We start from the raw sequence: 15,918 nt of genomic DNA on the forward strand, positions 1-15,918 counted from the left end.
CTTGTTACCAAAGGGGAAACGTGGAGGGGAGGGATAAATCAGGAATTTGGGATTAACATACACACACTACTATATATAAGATAGATAGCTAACAATGACCTAGTGTATAGCACAGGGAACTCTACTCAGTATTCTGTGATGACCTATATGAGAAAAAATCTGAAAAAGAATGAATATATGTATATGTATAAGTGAATCCCTTTGCTGTACACCTGAAACCAACACAATATTTTAAATCAACCATACTCCAGTAAATTTTTTTAAAAAATGGAATAGATATTAGTATGTACCCGCTAGGCTTGATGAAGAAAATAAATGAGAACATAGTTAAAAATGACTTTGCAATGTTTACATATTTCCTTTTTACAAAGAGAGTCATTGAACCAACACATTTTTGGAGTAGATAATTCCACGGGAGAACTGCCAACATTCTGTGCCCCATCTCCCATTGGCGAAGGGGGCCACAGTAGTGGATTCGTTAGGAAATAAAACCAGAGTCAAAATAAGTGCCTTGCTCTCTTGCATTATTAACAATATCAGCATTGGCTATTTTTTGTAACCAAAGGGTTATACTTTCTAATATGTAATTACTTTAGGACAACAAAGTGCATGGTAAAAAATACAGAAGTGTAAACAAATGCTAAAAGAACCAATTTAGAAAAACAGCCAGCAGGACAGTCTTTTTCTATGAACATAGAAAAGCACACTAAATGAGAATATTCACTTCATAATTTGAGTAAGTCGGTGGGGATTCAACTATGAAACGTGGATGTTTACTTACCCTGGCTCCCCTTAATCTTCACTAATGGTGTTCAGAGTATAGTCTTTTGTGTTTATTTTTGTTTTATTTTGTTTCTGAAAAATCTCTGCTTTCATAATGTTTTCATTAGCTTAGGCTAGACAGCAATTTTACTCATGCTAATGATTGTGAATTGTTTTCTCTAAAGCCAAAAATGTTTTAAAACCCCCTTCTTCCTAAATCCCTTTTCTCCTGCCCCTCCTTTGAATTTCCTTTTTTATTCACTGACATGCTGCTTAGGGAAACAGTTGCAGCCAGTTTGGAGAGCACTGTGAAATGAATGGTTGTGATATTTATCCCTCCTTTTGGCAAAACTCCTTTGTGTAACTGCATTAAAGCCTGCCGAATCTAATGTTAACACATGCACATTTTACTGAGTTCCACTGGAAATGAGGCATGCTGGAAAAATGGCATGATTTTTTCATGGTGGAACGAAAGTATCTTCAATCAAAACAAAATTAAAATGCTAACATTGCTCCCTCCTCCTTGTTTAAACATTCTGTCAAATCACATTCATTTTAGGTTTTCAATTTATTACATGAAACAAGTGATGCCAATACTTCCCCCTCTAATATCCACTGATGTTTTTCAACAATTAAATTGTCTAGACAAGTAATAAAATGCTGCTCTTATCTTTATGGAATGACATTTCTTTCTTCTGGCTTTTAAATAAATGATAGGATGCCTTCCGTGAAACAGCAAGTGGGACTTTATGGGTTGCATTTTTATTAACCTAATATAATCAGTTAACTAGTTTTCTTTCCCCAAGCATAGGTAGGGTTAGAAGTCGAGGACAGGGAGGTTAGACATTACAAATCTGCTGAACAAAGCAATTTTATAGTCCTTTTAAGTCTGAAAAGGAAATCAGAAGTCTCTTGAGTTATTAACATCTCTGAAGTTACTAGACTATGAAAAACCTCTAGTTGCCCATGCCCACGGATTATCTCTAGTTTCCATTTCCTTTTTTAAAACATGGTTCTCAAAAGGAATTAGAAGTAAAGCAAAATAAAACATATTCTACTTACTTAAATGTTATTTTTCTTCTTCCAAATGCTTTGCTTTTTAGGCACACATGACTGAATAATATAAGCTCAAGGATGGGAAAAACGTCTTGCGTCAATTACAATAAAATTCTATTTCTGGAAAGTCTTTGTAAAATGCAGCATATGGAAGGTCTCCTAAAATTGTTCTGTTTAACTTGAAAGGAGTAAGACAATGTTACAAGTTTAACTGGCAGGTGTCTAGGATATTTTTTACTTAACCTGAGAAAGGGTCAATTTCCTATCACCTTTACTTCAATCTTGCCACCATTGTGAACTAGAAAATATGAGTATCCATATGTATACACCCACATTACCAAGAGAAAACAGATGATCCTTTGTAAATTAGACAAGTAACTGAATAATAAGCAGTCTTCACTGCCGTTAAACGTGGAATTAATCGGAAAGAGGTCCCAGGTACCCTAACAATATCTGCCATGATACTTCGCAAATGCAATTCAATGACATAGCCCTTCAACTCCAAAAGAAGTAAACTATACTATCAAAGTACCACTATTGTATTATATTCAGAATTCAGTAACTCCTTCAATAATGGCTAAACCAAAGACAGTCTCAGCGTTTGGCTCTCAAGGCACTTTTTGTTCAGGTGGTATCTAATATATTCTACTTTAATATTCCCTCTTTTACTTCAGGAAAAATGTACAAACAATATGTATGATTTCTACATTTTCAATTCCGCATTATCAGTGGACTTCTAACTTTAATAGAGCCCCAAAAGCCAGTGTACTTCTGGATAAACTGGATTCAAGGGGGTATAATTTTAAAAAGGCATCATGGTACGTACAATAAAAACCTAGAGGCTTGGGGCCATTTAGTGTGAATAAAAACAGCCACGTACATTTCAACAGCCTCCAGGTTCATCTCTATTAAAATATATGCAATGTTTCGTATCCTTGGCAGAAGTAAAATTCTGGTCCAGATAATTATTTCTTAACGGGCCAGGGGCTGTGCTGTGCATTGTAAGCTATTCAGCATCATCCCTGGACTCAGGGTCATTCAGTGTCTTAAATGAAAAGTTGAATGGTGTTACTTTGTTCATTCATTCACCTTAAAACTTGTGAACTCCTACCCTTCTGCAATTATCTGCAATTCAGCTACTGTATATTCCTTAAATAACAGCGATAAGAATTGTGGTTAAAGAAATAGAGTAACACTTGTTCTATGCAAGAGCAATGTTCTATACCCCAATAATAGTATTTTAGAAAGCTAAACACTTGTTCTATGCAAGAACAATGTTCTATACTCCTAATAATAGGATTTTAGAAAGCTAAAGTGCAGGTTACAATTTTTCAGAGCTGATAGCAAAATTTTCATTTCATTGCCTGCATGAATTCATCATCTGTCTATTATTTAGCTTGGCCAACAAATACAATGTTTGTCCATGATGGTCCAGTACCGAGCAAAGTCTTAAACTTACATAGTGCTGTCAATCTCATTACAGAAACATTTACTGGAAATATACATAGGTACATGAACTGCTCAAGGTGCTTGGAAAACAAAGGTGATAAGATATTAAATGAAGTACCGAATGAATTTTGAACAGAAATTAGAGAAAATGACCTCTGCCTGAGAGAATTGGAACAGACTTTTAAGCCAGCTTCCTTATGACAGATGAATAAGATTTCGACAAGAGAGGGAACATTATTCAAGCAAAGCAGAGCAGAGTCAGAAAAGCATATATCCAGGGATGGTGAGAAATCAATGCAGTTAGAGCCTAGCCTCCAGAGTGGGTAGCAGTAGCAGGAGACAAGGCCAGAAAGGGGGGCGTTAGCATGGAGGTGACAGGGAGACCTTCAATGTTTTTAACTGAAATGTGACTGGTCAGATTCACAGTTTAGAAAGATAGCTCTGCAGCTGTATGAAGAATGAAATGGAGTATAGCGGACCTAAAATCAGGGATAGCAGTTAGCAGTCCATAAAGGCAATATTTCATTGAAAGAGAGTGAGATATTGAGCTGAAAAAAATAGCATGAGAGATTGAGAAAAGGGAAGGGACCCAAACAAAATTTAGGATGTAGAATGAATAGAACTGCAAAATAATTGGAGTTGAAAGGGAAGAGATGAGGGACATTTTCCTTTATTGTTTCTGGTGTGGGGACTTGGATGGATAGTAATATCATTTCCTGAGACAGGACAAGAGACAAGGAACAGATCTTAAGGAAATACATTGTTAACTGTAGAGGGTATACTATCATCCTAAACACCAAAGCAACGTGTATCACAAAGGGTATTTAACATAGTCAAGTGTAAATTATAGAAATGTTGGTTAAAGTGGGAAATCTGGTTTCTTAAATCACAAGCTCTCCAAAAGGAACTTTGCTTTGTTGATACTATTTCTATTAATTAAAGAGGATTCAATTGGGAATCTTTAAACTTCATTTCCATGAATGTCACGTCTTAATACAGTAAGGTTAGAGAATGTGCTGAGAAACAGTGCTTGAAAGAGCAGCTTGGCTTACTGGAGGGAAGAACACTGCTGATTAATACACTAGAATTCTTTGGCATTCTAAATAAATTTAGTGGCTGGCTTTGTGATGTCATAAAGCCCTTAGACAATTAGATAAACTGTATGGGCTTACCCCTTCAAAATATGCAGATGTACACCTACATAATATTTTGCTTATGATTTCAAGATTCATAGACACCCTTGCATTGCATGGAATTCAGCTTAAGAGCTCTTGAATTAGAGTTGTACAAATTTAATTATAGTAGGTGTTATTTTTTGAAAAATCAAATAGATATTTTGAGTATATCATTAGCGCTAACAGGGAGTATTTTTCATTCTAAATAAACTCATATAGTTCAGGGTTGTACAACTCAGTACTATTGACATTTGGGTTGGATAATTCTTTTTTGGGGACAGGGAAGGGGAAACTGGGAGGTGCACTGTAGAATGGTTAACATCACCTTGGCCTCTACCCACTAAGTGCCATTAGCAACCCCTAGTTCTGGCAACCACAAATGACTTCAGACATTGTCAGATGTCTACTGGGAGGCACATTTTCTCCATTTGAGAACCAGAGAAATAGATAATGACTTTTATAAAACTCCCACCTAAGAAATAAAGTTCGGTGCAGTCGGCCCTCTGTATCGGCAGGTTCTGCATTCTCTGATTCAACTAACCTCAGATTGGAAAAAAAATTCAAGAAAATTCCAAAACTTGAATTTGCCACACTTGCAACTACTTCCATAGCATTTACATTGTATTAGGTATTCTAAGTAATCTAGAGATGTATTAGGTATTCTAAGTAATCTAGAGTATATGGAAGACATGTCTAGGTTATATGCAAATACTCTGACATTTTCTATGAGGGTCGTGGACCTCCTTGAATTTTGGTGTCCTTGTTGGGGGGGACAGGTGTCCTGGAACCAATCTCCTGCACAGACACTAAGGGATGACTGGATTATCTCTCTGAAGAAAAATATTTTCATGGGAAAATTTTCTAGAACAGAATTACAAAGTCAGCAACTAAGGTAGGTGTTTACATCTCCTATTTGGGGGGTGGATAACTCAATCTTTTCTCCTATATCCCTACTCTTAGTGTAAGAGTGAAAATTATCTACTCTTCAAAGATGGCTGAGAATTAGACAATAAAGTTATTATATCATAGCAGCTCCTTTTTATCTATTTGTTTTCCTCTTCCTTTTTACAAAATTAACTTTCTCTTTAAGAAATCAAATACTCAAACTTGAGTAAGGAAGAAACTGATATTTTCATAGCAAGAGGAAATGCATCAACTAAAAAATAAGTGAAACACTGTAGAATGTAGTTAGTAATTGAATATAGTTCCATCTGCAATATGAACAAGACTGTGATCTTATGGAAAATGTTAACTTGATTTAGTACTGTAATGGGAAATCTGTAACTTATGGGCAAGTTATGGGATATATTGGCATCAGATACAAAAATCTGCTAATACCCATATAATACAGATACTGAAAATTTAATATAAATCCTATCTTACCCTTCTCTGCCATTCCTTTATCCCCAATCTTGCTCTGTAAAACCATGTATTTTGTCTCTTTGTTATCATTCATATTTCTTCTTATTCTTATTTTCAATATACTAGACATCTGTATTTACTCTGTGCATTTATTTCCTTGTTTCCTGATATATTCTCCATTTCATTCTGGGGGCCACTCCCTGCCTAACTCTTAGCCAACCTGTTTTAGGTAGTCTGATACAAACAACATTTTTCCCTTAAAAATAGAACATATAATTTTTTAGCTAAGCAGTTAATCATGCAGAGTAAATACTATCTTGATGGTATGTGTGACCATCTAACAAAATTGGAAAAGGATGGAAGTGAAAATATTGAGTGGCAGCTTCTGGAAAACTTTTTAAAAGAAAAGTTGCCCCATACTCTTGTAAATGTTTCTCCCTTTCCTCAAACCTTTTGCCTGGAATGTAGATTTGATGGCTGGAGGTCTAGCTGCCAGTTTACACAATTAGTATGAACATACTATGTCAGAGATGGTCAAAAGGAATACTGAAACTCAGTCCTTAAGGGCTTTGTAGACATGAGGTGCCATGTCAGCCCTCAAGACTTGTATGTAAGAAAAAAAGTTGTATTTTATGTTTTTAAAGCCACTGTGATCTGGGGACTCTGTTTTTCACATAGGAATCTAATCTTAACTGATATGGGTGAGAATCCACTCTGAATGGAGCATGTGATCTAAGTCTAAGTAAAAAAGCTGACCACATTTCTCTGTTTCAGAGGGACACATTCACTATATCAATATCTTGTGTAAAAAGGCATACTTATAGATATCTCAGACCCTACTTAGCCGGAAAAATTTTGATGAATAAACTATAAAGATGCTGTCATTCTCATAAAACCTCTAAGTATATTCTGGTTAAAATATCAAAATCCATAAGAGCTTGGGACATAGTAAAACCTTCATGAGATGACTGCATATGATTTCCAGGATGGCAATGAATGATCTCACAGTTACAGAATTAAAACAAAAATGTAGGGAACCATGGAAATTTTTTATAGGCATTAAAGGCTATAATTAGGATAGTCTGATGTGAGTTTAACATATTCTGGGAATTGTGATCTGTAGAAAACCATGGTGTCTGGTGCTAATGGCAACATGCATTTTGTGATGAAGCATTATGCAGCAGCTAAACAATCTTCACCCATTCATTTCAGCCAGTCCTTCTGGGTCCATTGCACAAATGCCAGAATCACAAGGTCTCTGACCAGTTTGTGAGAAAGAGAATAAAAATGTTTGTGGCTTTTTATGACAAAATAAAAATTACAAATAATACCAGGAAATATTGGGTTCATTAATAGCAATCATCAATTCTCAATCATTAAATGCAATTCACATAGAATTAATTTAGCACTTGAAATACTACTTAAAGTGCATAGGCATTGCCTTAATAGTATGTTTCATATAATTAACTGAGCACAAGAGGCAGAAAGCAGACCATAGCGTGAGTTTTCCCATCTTATTTAAATATGAAAAGATTTATCCACTTGCTAAATCTCAGAGAGAAGATGTGGCACATATAAGATGTTCTTATACTTGTTTTTCAATGCTAACATTTTCTTTAATTTTGAAATAACGCATGAAAATTGAAAATCCTTGGAAAGTATGAACAGTATAAAGAAGGGGTAAAATATCACTCTTTCTGACACTCAAAGGCATCTGATATTATAGCTCTGGCATATTTTATTCCAGTTTTCAATTTTTTTCTTAGTTGAACCAATTTCTAGTGTAAAATATTTTTATAACATATCAAAAATCTTTGTAACATTATTTAATGGTTATTTAAGGTAAAGCTATGTTCCCCATTATTTTAAAATTAGAGTATGTAATTCCTTCATATAAAAAGTACTAATATTAAAATAAACTCAAAATTGATTACAGACCTAAATATAAGACTGGATACTATACAACTCCTAGAGGAAATAATAGGCAGATATCTCTTTGACATAAATTGCAGCAATATTTCTTTGCATCTATCTCCTAAAGCAAAGAAAACAAAAGCAAAAATAAACAAATGGGACCTAATTAAACTTAAAAGCTTTTGTACAACAAAGGAAACCATCGACAAAACCAAAACACAACCTATTGAATGGGAGAAGATATTTGCAAATGACATGACTGATAAGTGGTTAATATCCAATATATATAAACAGCACATACAACTCGACATCAAAGAAATAAACAACCTGATTTTAAAAAGGACAAAAGAACTGAAAAGACATTTTTCCAAAGAAGACATGCAGATGGCCAACAGGCACATGAAAAGATGCTCAACATCACTAATCATCAGGAAAATGCAAATCAAGACCACAATGAGATATCATCTCACACCTGTCAGAGTGACTATCATAAAAAAGAACACAAATAACAACTGTTGAAGAGGATGAAGAGAAAAGGGAACCCTCGTACACTGCTGGTGGAAATGTAAATTTGTACAGCCACGGTGGAAAGCGGTATGGAGGTTTCTCAAAAAACTAAAAATTGAACTACGATATGACCCCACAATTCCACTCCTGGGTATATATTTGAAAAAAAAGGAAAACACTAATTCAAAATGATACACACACCCCAATGTTCATAGCAGCATTACCTATGATTGCTAACATATGGAAGCAACCTAAGTGTCCCTCAACAGCTGAATGGACAAAGAAGATATGGTATATATATATATACAATGGAATACTACTCAACTATAAAAATGAATGAAATTTTGCCATTTTCAGAAACATGGATGGACTTGGAGGGCATTATGCTAAGTGAAATACGTCAGACAGAGAAAGACAAATACTGTATGATATCACTTATATGTGTAATCTAAAAAATACAACAAACTAGTGAATAAAACAAAAAAGCAGCAGACTCACAGATACAAAGAATAAACTAGTGGTACCAGTATAGGGGTAGGGGGAAGAAAAAGGAAGTTATTAAGGGATTGTATGAAATCATGTGTGTGAAAATTTTGAAAATTATAAAGCACTGTAGAATTTTTAAAAATATTTTATTCAATTAAAAAAAGTATTAATAAATATCTTGGACATAGGATTTCAAACCAAAGTAAACATTAATAGAGACTTCACAAAGTGTGCTCCCTTGACATTAGTTCAAGGACAAGTTTTGAAAGAATAAAATAAGAAATATTCTACAAACAAATATGTTTGTGAAATACTGCATACAATTTTTTCCTTGCTGTGGCATCCTAAAAATCAATAGCATTGATACTTCAATAATCATGCTTTAAAGAAAACTATTTGTTTTTTCTTTGCATTTCCCCAAATTATGACAAGAGTTTTTGCATATTACTTATTTATATAAGTGTTACACACTCTGGGAAATACTATAATAATTTTTTTAAACATGTTAAAGAGTAAAACATGTTACAGTAAGGCCAAAATTGCTCAGTAGATTTTAAATATCCCAATAAAATTATCTAACCTATACTTCTTAAAATGTTTTTAGAAATAATTAATGCTAATATTAACAAATGCAAACAACACAAAGAAGCAATCAAAAACATTTCCCCAACAGACTCTAAATTCTATCATAAGAAATCACCATCACTAACATGGGATGAACACTATTCTAGGCATTTCTCAAATCACATATGTAGATAGAAGGACATACAGGTAAGTAGGTAGATTAAATAAATATTAGTGGATAGATGGATAGATAAGTAAATGACATTTAAATTTTACATTATGCTGTATTCTATATTTAAGAGCTATTCTAATAAAATTAATTTGTATTTAACAGAAGCAACATAAACTTGGGTGCCCTGAAAATATCAGTAAGATGCAAGTAATTTTTTCTTTAACAGACAAAATATTATTTTATAAATAATCCCTGTAAAGGTCAGGTAAATTTTTGATAAATAGTAAGAGTTTCACATCATTTTTAAACTACATAATTTAAACTACTTCAGATAATATACTTGTACTTCTAGCAATACAGAATGAAGAAATTAGCTCACTTAGACTTCGTTCTACTTCCAGTAGAATCAAAAGAGTTGGAATAAATTTTTCTTAAGACCCAGTATGATCTTTCAGTGTGTGGGTTATAATCTTTAGTTCAGGGATGTTTTCCTCTTACATCTTTGAATACTTTTTGTTCTTCATATTCTTCAAAACTCCAGTCATGCTTCATTTTACTTTGACTCTTTCCACATAGAGTCATTTTTATCTTTATTACCTTCTCTTTCTTTTAAGTGATTTTTTTTCAAGCCTTTACCATACATCTCTGGTTGGGTGTCAATAGTTTTTATTATATTTTTTATAAAATCTTTATCGTGTCACTCTCTTTTTAAGAGAGGTCACATTTCTTTGCAATTTCTTTGAAATTGAAGAATTGTCTGAAATCTTGTTTCCCTCCTACAAGTAATTCTTCCATAGTGTATGTTCTTTCAGTATCTTTCTCTCCTTTTGTAGTTTCCATCCTTAAGGTCATGTATTTTATGCCCCTGCTTATGAGTTATCTTCAAACCATGACAGCCTGTATACTGCATACTGTCAAATGGACAGATAATGGAAAAAGAAAGGGAGTGAGCTCCAACTCTGATTTATATTGTTTTGAGTGCCCTCTTACTAAGTTGGCTGTTTCCTTTGGGCACAAGCCCACCCCCACCTTCACTCCCCCAAGCATCAGCATTTAAGCAGTGGTAGGTTGGTGTAGCTCATTGATCTGATAATTGTTGCTTCCTTTCCTTCCTTCACCCCTCTTGACATCAGGATTCTCCTTTGCATTGAATGTTCAGTTGTGGACAATAAAAATGACTTTAGCATGCTTTCTCCTTCAGGATCATATTCACTGCCATGTTGTAAGAATGAATTAGGTTTCCACACAGATGTCTCCTGATTCTGTAGTGGCCTGTCTTAGAGCTCAGATCTCATTCAAATCTAAGGATGATGAGATAAACTGCCATCACTGCGACACTTGCTTTTAGGTATGCGTTGTGCTGTTTTATCTCTCAGGCTATTCTCTGGCTCACACCAGGTAGTGGTCTGAGCTACTGGCAGTGTGTTCAGATTGTTGTTGATACTCGCATTATTAGTAGTACTGGCTCTCAATAGATTTTGAAGAAGGAAAATAGGTTAAAAAATTCCTTTGTCCTGTCATCCATAACCAGAAAACTGATTCCATGCTTATAATCTTTAAAATATTGCAGGTATATTTATTTAAGGTGTATTCAAGGATAGTTTGGGTATTGTCAGAAAGAATTTGTGTCTATTTGCTTATTTTTAGCTTAGTCAACAAACATGTAGTATACTTAATCTGGACCATGAACTATGCAAGCTACCAGAAATACAGAAATTAGTTATTTGTTATCTTACGATCAAAGAGTTTACAAATCCAGTACAGAAAATAGACATGTAAATAAGCAGACAAGATGCAGTGTGTGTGTGTGTGTGTGTGTTTTATGACACAAATACAACAATAGTGTTATAGGAACTCAGAGGAGGGAGCAAATGAGTTGTATATCACTGCAAAGAGAAGATGATATCTGAATTGTGGCTTAAAATATTAATAGGAATTTACCAGGCAGAGGTGTGGGCAGGGAGAATTAGTTACTGAGAAAACAGTGTCTGCAAAGAAAGACTTGAAGACATAAGACATCTTCATTTGTTTGAGGACAGTGAGTGGCATTTTGTTTCTGGAAGAGTGGGTACATGCAGGAAGGAGAGGAGTGGGTTTGGATATGTAAGTTTGGGGCAAGATTGTTAAGGACATTGAATTTCACCATAGAGAAATTAATAGGGGATGATGGATGACTTAGTTTTGAGATTCTAATGAAATAGGAGATGCAAGACTCACTTTACATAGCAAGTCTTTTTCAAGCACTAGATGCACTTTGCTAATACTGCAGAGTTTCAGTCTAAGGCATCTTTTGTCATCACAACTTGAACTCTGTCCTCTCAAGCATAGCCACCCACACAGAGCAATTCTATTATGTCTTAAGCTAGTTTTGTTCTCAGATGCCACAATATTAAAGGAGTTCCATTCCATTATTTAATTAGCTTCACTGCAATATATAAATAACTTAGGTATATTCACTCAAGACCACAGTGGTAGGTAAAATGTCTGAGCAGGGGAAGGAATTGGTCAAACCTGTTCTTGAATTATTTTGTTATTCTTAAGTTAAATTTGCCAATTATGTGTCCCATTCTAACATTCTTTGAATTTAATAGAAGTCATAAGAAATGTAACTCTTACTGCAAATCTTTAATTTCTTTCAAATAATTTTGCAATCATTTTCTTCTTGTAATTTCCTGCTCATAAAAACTCAGGTAGTTAATTTGAATGAAGTTTATTCTTTTCTCCATACCTGTTGAGTATTAAACCAGGATAATGAGTTCTTGAGGGTTATGTTTTTGCTTCAGCTTCTCCAAATGTACAATTAGAGGCAGAATCAGAAAGTCACCATATTCAATTTATTCTATAGCAAAATAACTGATAATTTCCAAGGAGTGAGAATAGAAGAAACCAGGGACCAAATATTGTGTTATATCAATAGATAAATATACTATAGAGAAATCTCAGGATGAGGAGACTATGAGATAGTAAAATGAGTAATAATTAATATTATGGAAAGAACCAATAAATCACAATATCTAGCCCTTGTTCTTTAAAACCTTTTATAGAACGGTATTGTGGGGTTTTACTATTCTGAAAAGACTCATCTATATTGACTAGAAACAAAAATATGTTGAAATAAACTGTATTAAGATTGAGAAGAGACCACATTGTATGATTTCACTTACATATGTCTAAATATGACAAATCCATGAAGACCAAAAATCCACAGTGGTTGGTTAGGGCTAGGAATGGGTATGTGAAGTGACATTTAATAAGTATGGGGTTTCTTTTTGGGGTGATAAAATATTCTAAAATTAGATTGTAGTAATGGTTACATAATTTGGTGAATATACTAAAAAACATTAATTGTACACTTCAAAATGGTTTTTATGGTATGTGAATTGTATCTCAAGAAAGCTGTTTTTTGTTTTTTTTTTAAGTAGGCTGGCAAGAACTCATTCACTCTAAGTTGGGAATTTTTTTAATGCAAAGGATATATATAACAGGGATGAGACAAATGGAATGAGCTACAGTGAGAACCTGGTTTCAAGTCTATGTTCAAGATGCCATATTTACTATTCCTTTTTAAACTTCTTTTCCTTTAAATAGTGCCCTTTTGATGACTAATTCTATCTGGTGACATAAGTTTGCTAGGCTGTTTTCAACATCCCTTTGTGATCTGGCTATAGTGAAATAATACTTCTAGATTCTATAATATCAAAACAATCTCTGGATATTTAGGGAGGTAAGACTGCTGAATTTAGAACTCAGATGACAAACATCTTCAAATTTTCAAATTCAAGTGAAGGAGTATAGATAATGCTGCACTTGCAACCCTTATTTTTGTGTCTTGTCTGATATTACTATTCCCCAATGATGGGATATGCATGGTTTTGATGAATGTAAAGAGTTTTGCTTGAAGAAGTTGTGAAATACACTATTTTATTGCAGAGTAAAATCAGCATAGAACTTTGTGAGAGTTTCCTCTATGAGCTGGGCATGGGAAAACATGCTGCTTACTCCCATGATGCCATGAGACATCACCAAGTCAACTAAATCTCCCAAGACACTGCAATTTGGACTGAGATGTGTTGCTTGGTAATAACAGAGTGTCATGGCTCCTAACGGTAGGCAGTTCCTGAAATCTAACATAAATAAATGAATTCTAGGTTTTAACCCTTTTAAATAATTTGCTGTTAATTTTTGCTGTGATCACATCAAAACGCTCTATAATCCTGATTACCTATTCCCCAAATTTGGGCAAATGTGAGCTGATTAAATTAAAGAATGGTTACATAGACATTCTTGTTTCATAAGAGGGTTTCATATCATATTTTAACTTTCTCCTGGTATTCCAACCTCTGGAAAAAAACAGTCACTGATATTATGTCTTCATATACTCAGCATTTAGGGGAAAAATAAAACTTCAATGTTTTGAAATGATACGTTTAAATCAAATATTCTACTTGTCAGAATTTACTATTAATATAAATTATATTAAACTCATTTTTTAAATTTACTGGTATAAAAAATAGAGCACCATTTGGGAAACTGTCACTAACAGTAATATCTTCAAAGTTCATTCATTTCATCAAATATTTAAATAACATCTACTATATACCCATCTCTAGAATTGAGCTGCTTATTGTCTTGTGGGGAAAGAAGATTTTTGTGCTTTACTGAGGACTATAGTTTCTAGGAAATCAGTGAAATGAAAGATCAGTCTGAGCTGATTAAGTGAAAATGTATAAAAAAGGAGGGAATTAAGCTGGGTATTAAAAAGTATGTAAATAAAAGATACTACAGAGACACTGTAACCCATACAGGTAGAAGACATTTACAATGCATATATCATACAAATGACTCATTTAGAATATATTAAAACTTCTATGTATCAATGAAAAAAAAAGAGATAACACAATAGAAAATTAGGAAAAGAGTTGAATATACCCTTCACAAAAGAGGAAACCCAAACGACCAAAAGACATACTTTCTTTAAAATGCTCAACTTCATTAAGCAGCAGAAAAATGCAAATAAAATGACACCAGTACATATCTATTAGAACAGATAAAACAAAAGAGAGGCAATGCCAAGTTCTGGGAAGGATGTGATAGAACCAGAGCTCTCATGTACTGATGATGTAAGTACACTTAAATACTTTGTAAAAATTATTTGAAGTATCTACTAAAGCTGAACAAATGGATACATAAAACTCATCAACTTCATTCTTAGGTATAGACCTAATAAACAGATAGGTTTATAAAAACACGGGTCTAAAATGTTTATAGTATCGCTGTTAATAACAGCCAAAAACTGCAAACTTCTCTATTAATGATGTTTATCAACACTGTATGGATATATAAATTGTGGCATATTTCTTTAAGTAGTATATAACAATGAGAATAAAAATCAAAAGTTACCTACAACAATATAGATGAATCTCACAGACATAATGTCAATTGAAAGAAGTTATAAAAGCATATATACTTATCTTCCCATGTACATAAAGTACAGATCAGTTGAAACTAATCTGTGACATTGAAAATCAAAAAAGCAGTGACTTTTGAGAGATACTGACTGAAAAGGAGCCTACAGTGGCTTTGGAAATGCTCATAATGATCTTTTTCTGGATCTCAGCTCTGATTACTCAGTGTGTTTAGTTTGAGAAAATCCACTGAGTTGTAAACGAATGATAGATGGACATTAATGCAGGCATATTGTAATTCAAAGAGTATTTTAATGGGTAAAAGTTAGAGGTTTAGAAAAAAGTAAAAAGAATTCTTTATTAAAAGATGGTTTTCACAGCCAATTATTTTCCAAAAAATTTTTTCTTAAGTGAAAATAAAGATGGAAAGACAAAACTTTACTCTAAAAAATTTCCCCAGAGTTGGATTTTTTCAGTTTATATAATGCAATCTGCTTAAGCTGATCTATTTTAAACAGTCTTTCACCACTGTGACAGGCCAAAATCAACAACTTTTATTTATATATGTAAGGTCCTTCCAGGGTACATTTGAATCATCAAAGACAGACAAAGATGTGTTTAAGTTTATTTAAGTCTAATTGGTTAAATCTTCAGTCTTTGAACATCAGTAGAGCCATGTGTGATATCTAATGGAAAATATTTCAGATTATTTGCTTAAGTAGATGGTCATGTGTGAGTCTATGGTCTATTATTTATAATTTAAAGACATTTCATTTTAAAACTATATAATTTTGTTCTCTATTTTCCTCCTTCCTTCTTAGGTGTACACCTAATACTCAGATGTGTTTACAAAAGTATAAGAACTAGAATGTTTATAGCATTTATAATAGGCCAAAACTCCAAAATTCACTATTAATGTTGCCTATCAACACTGGAATAGATAAACTGTGGTATATGTCCATAATAGTAGTATATAACAATGAGAATAAAAGTCAAAATTATGTACAACAATATGAATGAAACTCACAGACATATCAATGGAAAGAAGTCCAATTATTCATGAAAT

General features: G+C 33.5%; 1 protein-coding gene across 1 annotated transcript in view; it reads right to left on the reverse strand.

Moving 5' to 3' along the window:
• PRR16 (proline rich 16) overlaps positions 1-15,918 on the reverse strand; it is a 272,756-nt gene that overhangs the window by 22,185 nt on the left and 234,653 nt on the right.

Source organism: Mesoplodon mirus (assembly GCF_964341445.2).
Source record: "Mesoplodon mirus genome assembly, chromosome: 5".
NCBI classification, from domain to species: domain Eukaryota; kingdom Metazoa; phylum Chordata; class Mammalia; order Artiodactyla; family Ziphiidae; genus Mesoplodon; species Mesoplodon mirus.